The sequence below is a fragment of the Mandrillus leucophaeus genome, unplaced genomic scaffold (genome assembly GCF_000951045.1).
Source record: "Mandrillus leucophaeus isolate KB7577 unplaced genomic scaffold, Mleu.le_1.0 Scaffold80, whole genome shotgun sequence".
Lineage (NCBI taxonomy): Eukaryota > Metazoa > Chordata > Mammalia > Primates > Cercopithecidae > Mandrillus > Mandrillus leucophaeus.
This window is the reverse complement of record NW_012108697.1, coordinates 269,914-276,617: the sequence shown is the minus strand read 5'-3', so window position 1 is coordinate 276,617 and position 6,704 is coordinate 269,914. Positions and strand designations below refer to the sequence as shown.

Sequence of the window (6,704 nt, the reverse complement as noted above, 5' to 3'; positions counted from 1 at the left end):
TGAAGTATTTGGTTTTACTCTTTTGTATGTCTGTTTCTTCACATGCTAATTTATTTTGATGATCCTATGCTAGCCTCTTGGGAATTCCTCTCACTTTCAGATTTTCTGAATATAAGAGGCCATTTTGCATGCTAATTAATATCCTTTTTTTTTTTTAAAATTCAGAGTTCTATGTATGTATTTGTTTCTGTCATTGATTAGCTGTGTCACTTTGTGTAGTTGCTTAACCTAGATTTCCCCATCTTAGTATCAGTCCTAAACACAGCAACTTCCACATAGCATTGTTTTGAAGATTAAATAATAAAATTCATGTGTACCATTTGGTCCTCTTTCTGGCCAAGTCATGGTGTTTACAATGTTTAAAAATTGATGCTTATGTGCACTTACCAATCAGAACAGATACCAACTACAAACAATTGGCATCAGCAGAATATTGGCTTTCCTCATGGAGTGAGAGAGAGCTCTATTAAATGCTAGTTGCTATCATAGTTGTAATAAGTGAAAATAATCATGAGGTTGACAAGATGATTTTTGGCCAAGCAGTTACCAGACTAAGTTAATATTATGTCCCAAATAGGCACAAAAAGCAGGAGCTTTCATATATGAACTTTATTCTGAAATTTTTGTAGTCTGCTGTAATATTAAAATCAAAACATAGAAGTCTCAGTTATACAGATATAGAAACAATATCATACTTTATATTTCATTCTGTGTAGTTCAAACTTAAATAGACTTTTAGTTAAGCCTTGAAGTTTTTCTTACCTAAAGAAGATACACATTTATGCAAATTAATTCAAAAGTACTTTTTTTTTTTTAAAAAGAAGGAGTCTTGCTCTGTTGCCCAGGCTGGAGTGTAGTGGCACAATCTCGGCTCACTGCAACTTCCATCTCCCAGGTTCAAACGATTCTCCTGCCTCAGCCTTCCGAGTAGCTAAGATTACAGGCATGCACCACCATGCCTGGCCAATTTTTTTGTATTTTTAGTAGAGATGGAGTTTCACCAAGTTGGCCATGCTGGTCTCGAACTCCTGACCTCAAGTGATCTGTCCGCCTCTGCCTCCCAAAGTGCTGGGACTACAGGAGTGAGCCACTGTGCCTGGCTCAAAAGTACTGTTTTTAATAATTTTACTATTAGTTTACTTTATTCTAGTAAGACTCTGTTGCCACACAATTTTCTATATTGATTGATTCTTTATTATATGTTAATATAAAAGATTAATTTTAACATTCTTTATCAAAGTTATAATATTTAGCCTTGTGTTTATATAACTTAGCAGACATACCATTCTTATGAATTTTTAAGGATTATGCTAAAGATTATTCCCTCTTTAGCTATAACTTTTAAGTTCCAGGTCATCTTTAACCACAGCATTGTAAAGAGGTTAAGGTAAAATATCAACACATGATTTATGGTACACATTATCTTGCATAAAACTCTGAGCTATATGTGTTATTAATTTTTAAGCAAAACTTGGAAGATGCCTTTTGGACATTTTTACAGTCCAGCTATTTAAGATACATTCTTTGTTTTGATAACTATTATACTTGATATTATGTTAGATATTTGTAATACTTTTTACTGTTTCCTTTAGCTTGCCAGTGTAATGGACATAGCACTTGCATCAATAATAATGTGTGCGAACAGTGTAAAAATCTCACCACAGGAAAGCAGTGTCAAGATTGTATGCCAGGTTATTATGGAGATCCAACCAATGGAGGACAGTGTACAGGTAAGTTTCTTTTAAGCAAATTTTAGTGTATTTTTACTAAGGAAAAGATAATTAAGAAAGCAGCGCCTGTTGTGGAGAATATATATTACTACAGAAAAGTTTTTATTCAGTTTTGATATGTTTTCTAAAGTAATATATATTAGAAACTGTGAACTGTAAAAATTCTGTAATATACTTGCTTCAAAAATATTCCTTTTTCTTATTTCAAGATGAAGGCATGTTTCTTATTGTAATTTATCAAATACAGATAAAAGAAAAAACTACTATCTCACTATTCAAAAATAATCATTGCTGATAGTTTTTTAATAAGTAGTAGTTTATTGTTTTGACTTTAGAAATAATAATTAAAAGTTAAATGTGTTTAACTTACATCAGGTAAAATTTTTATTGCACAGGGTGATAGTATGGAATAGTATTTAGGAGAGTATGGGTTTGGAACCAATTCTGGGCTGAAATCCCAACTCTGTCACTGTTCAAATGCATGACCTTGTTTCATTAACCTCTCACTGTCTTATTTTTCCCATATGTAAAATGCAGATGATGATAATTCACTGAGTTGTTGTAAAGATCAAATGAGATTATATGTAATATCGGCCTTAGGAATTGAAGCACATAAAAAAGAGCATTATAAATGCTAGCCATAATCATCACATTCTTGTTTACTAAACCCTGCTTTCCTCCATCTTCCTCTCTATTCTGCCACTTCTTTCTCCTACTTTGTAAATGATATTTGACTTTTAAATATAATTTCCTTTTAAAGTAGAATTTAATAGAAATCCTTCATTATCTCTAGATTGGAACTTGTGTTTTAAATTTTTAATCGACCGTCTCTAAATGGAGTTTGCCTACATAGCACCCACAGAAATACATCATTGACTGTGAAAATGTGAGGTATTTGAGGGAGTGGAGCCTGACTTTGGTTAGATAATTTTTTTTTTAAACACTAGCTGCATATTAGAACCAGCTGGAAAGCTTTTAAAAATATGAATGTCTGGGCCAAATTCTAAAACAATTGAATCATTATCTGGGTTGTGGTTCTAGGGTGATTCTTGGGTAATTGTTCTTTTTAAATGTTTCCCAGGTAACTCTAATATGCACTCAAAGTATGAGATGTTTTCATTCACATTACAATTTGTATGTCTCTGTAAACTGTCATGTATTTAATATAAAATTGTGTATGTTTTATTTTAATTTTATGACAATGATTTTAGATATATTTTTCAACGTATTTTCATGCCCATATGTAATTAGTTCATTCTGTAATTTACTTAATATATTTGTTGGCATTTATATAATGCTTCTAACCATAACTCCAATTCTAGAGAATGACTTTTTAACAAAGTGAAACCCACAACAGACACTTAACTATGTACAGTGTTGTGCAACTATCTGATTTTTTTTCTATTTTTTTAGACAGAGTCTCGCTGTGTTGCCCAGGCTGGAGTGCAGTGATGTGATCTTGGCTCACTGCAACCTCTGCGTCCTGGGTTCAAGCGATTCTCCTGCCTCAGCCTCCCGAGTAGCTGGGACTACAGGCGCCCACCACCACACCCAGCTATTTGTTTTTGTATTTTTGGTAGAGATGGAATTTCACTGTATTGGCCAGGCTTGTCTTGAATTCCTAACCTCGTGATCCGTTTGCCTCAGCCTCTCAAAGTGCTGGGGTTACAGGTGTGAGCTACCATGCCTGGCCATTTTTTAAAGTTTTTAATTAAAAAAAAAATTCAAATTTTAATTTTGTGGGTATATGGTAGGTCTACATATTTATGGGGTACATGACATGTCTTGATACAGGCATGCAATGTGAAATAATCACTTCATGGAGAATGGGGTAACCATCTGCTCAAGCATTTATCCTTTGTGTTATAAGCAATCTAATTACACTCTTTATTTCAAGTTATTTTAAAATGTACAGTTAAGTTACTATTGACTATAGTCACCTTATTGTTCTGTCGAATAGTAGGTCTTCTTCATTCTTCCTATTTTTTGTACCCCTTAACTATACCCCCTGCCCTCCAGCCCTCTATTGTTTTTGTACCCATGAAGCATCCCTACCTTCTCCCCAGCACCCCATTACCCTTCCCAGCCTCTGGTAACCATCATTTTACTGTCTGTGTTCATCAATTCAATTGTTTTGAATTTTACATTCCACAAATAAGTGAGAACATGCAATGTTTGTCTTTCTGCACCTGTCTTATTTCTCTTAACATAGTGATCTCCAGTTCTGTCCATGTTGTCGCAAATGACAGGATCTCATTCTTTTTTATGGGTGAATGCCATAAAAAATATATACCACATTTTCTTTATCAATTCATCTGTTAATACAGCAGTCCCCAACACTTTTGGCATCAGGGAGTGGTTTTGGGGAGGACGGTTTTTCCACAGATGGGATGGTGATGGGGTATAGTTTGTGGATGAAACTATTCTACCTCAGTCATCAGGCATTAGTTAGATTCTCATAAGGAGTGTGTAGCCTAGATTCCTCACATATGCAGTTCACAACAGGGTTTGAGCTCCTGTGAGAATCTGATGACACCCCTGATCTGACAGGAGGCAGAGCTCTGGCCTTAATGCTTGTTCACCCGCTGATCACCTCCTGCTGTGCAGCCGGTTCCTAACAGGAAGTAGACTGGTACCAGTCCATACCCAGGGGTTGGGGACCGCTGTGTTAATGGACACTTAGGTTGCTTCCAAATCTTATCTATTGTAAACAGTGTTGCAACATAGGAGTGCAGGTATCTCTTTGATATACCAATGTCCTATTTTTAAGGTTTATATCCAGCCAAGGGATTGCTGGATCATGATTGCTCAATTTTTAGTTTTTTGAGGAACCTCAAAACTTTTCTCCATAGTACTTGTACTAATTTACATTCTCAACAAAGTGTACAAGGGTTCTGTTTTCTCCACATCCTCACAAACATTTGTTATTGCCTGTCTTTGGATATAAGCCATTTTAACTGGGATGATATCTCATTACAGTTCTGATTTGCATTTATCTGATGATCCATGATTTTGAACACCTTTGCATATGCCTTTTTGTTATTCGTATGTCTTCTTTTGAGAAATATCTATTCAAATATTTTGCCCACTTTTTGATTGGATTATTAGATTTTTTTTCTGTGGCATTGTTTCAACTCCTTATATATTTGGGTTACTAATCCTTTGTCAGATGGGTAGTTTGCAAATATTGTCTCCCATTCTGTGGGTTTTCTCTTCACTTTGTTGGTTGTATCCTTTGCTGTGCAGAAGCTGTTTAACTTGTTGTAATCCCATTTGTCCGTTTTTGCTTTAGTTGCCTGTGCTTACAGAGTATTGTCCAAGAAATTTTGGCCCAGACCAGTGTTCTGCAGATTTTCCCCAATGTTTTGTTCTGGCAGTTTCATAGTTTGAGGTCTTAGATTTAAGTCTTTATACCATATGCTTTTTATATATGGCAAGATATAGGGTCTAGTTTCATTGTTCTTCATATGGATCTCCAGTTTTCCCAGCACCTTTTATTGAAGAATCTGTCTTTACCCCAGTATATGTTTTTGGCACCTTTGTTGAAAATGAATTCACCGTAGCTGTGTCGATTTGTTTCTGATTTCTCTGTTCTGTTGCATTGGACTGTGTGTCTGTTTTTATGCCAGTATTATGCTGCTTTGGTTACTATAGCTCCTTAGTATAACTTGAAGTCAGATGATGTCATTCCTTCAGTTCTTTTTGCTTTGGATAGCTTTGGCTATTCTGGGTCTTTTGTGGTTCCACATATATTGTAATATATATTTTTTCTATTTCTGTGACAAATGCTATTGTTATTTTGAGAGGGATTGCATTGTATCTGTAGACTGCCTTCTTCCAATCCATGAATTGATTCTTCCAATGCATTTTTGGTGTCCTCTTCAATTTCTTTAATTAGTATTTTACAGTTTTCATTATAGAGATCTTTCACTTCTTTGGTTAATTTCCAGGTATTTAATTTTATGTGAGGCTATTATAAATGGGATTACTTTCTTAATTTCTTTTTTATATTGTTCACTATTGGCATATAGAAATGCTACTGATTTTTGTATGTTGATTTTGTATGCTGTAATTTTACTGATATCCGTTCTAATAGGTTTTTATGGAGTCTTTAGGTTTTTCCAAATATAAGATCATATTATCCGGAAAAAAGGATAATTTGGCTTCTTCCTTTCCAATTTGGATGCCCTTTATATCTTTCTCTTTTCTTATTGCTCTAGCTAGGACGTTCAGTACTATGTTCAATAACAGTGGTGAAAGTGGGCATCCTTACTTTGTTCCAGATTTTAGAAGAAAGCTTCTCAATTGTTCCCCCTTCAGTATGATACTAGCTGTGGGTCTGTCATATATGGCTTTTATTAGGTTGAGTTGTGTTCCTTCAGTCCGCAATTTTTTGAGGGTTTTTATCATGAAGGGATGTTGAATTTTTATCAAATGCTTTTTCACTGTCGATTGAAATGATTAATCTTTTTTATCCTTCATTCTGTTGATATGACACATCACATGGATTGATTTGCATATGTTCAACCATTCTTGCATTCTAGAGGGATAAATCCCACTTGGTTATGAATGATCTTTCTGATGTATTGTTGAAGTTTGTTTTCTAGTATTTTACACCAACATTCACTAGAGATATTGGCCTGTAGTTTTCTTTGTTTATTTGTTGTTGAGAGTCTCACTCTGTTGCCCAGGCTGAAGTGCAGTGGCGTGATCTCGGCTCACTGCAACCTCCACCTTCTGGGTTCAAGTGATTCTCCTGCCTCAGCCTCCCGAGGAGCTGGGACTATAGGCACGTGCCACCGTGCCTGGTTAATTTTTTTTGATTTTTGGTAGAGATGGAGTTTCACTGTGTTAGCCAGGATGGTCTAGATCTCCTGACTCGGGATCCGCCTGCCTTGGCCTCCCAAAGTGCTGGCTTTACAGGCATGAGCCACCACGCCCGACCAATTTTCTTTCTTTTCTCCTTCCTTCCCT

The 6,704-nt window shown here is 35.5% G+C and overlaps 1 protein-coding gene across 1 annotated transcript in view; it reads left to right on the top strand.

The window, feature by feature from the left end:
* ATRNL1 (attractin-like 1) overlaps window positions 1–6,704 on the top strand; it is a gene marked incomplete at its 3' end in the record, with an annotated part of 405,371 nt that overhangs the window by 204,456 nt on the left and 194,211 nt on the right. The gene's annotated exons all lie outside the window — the stretch shown is intronic.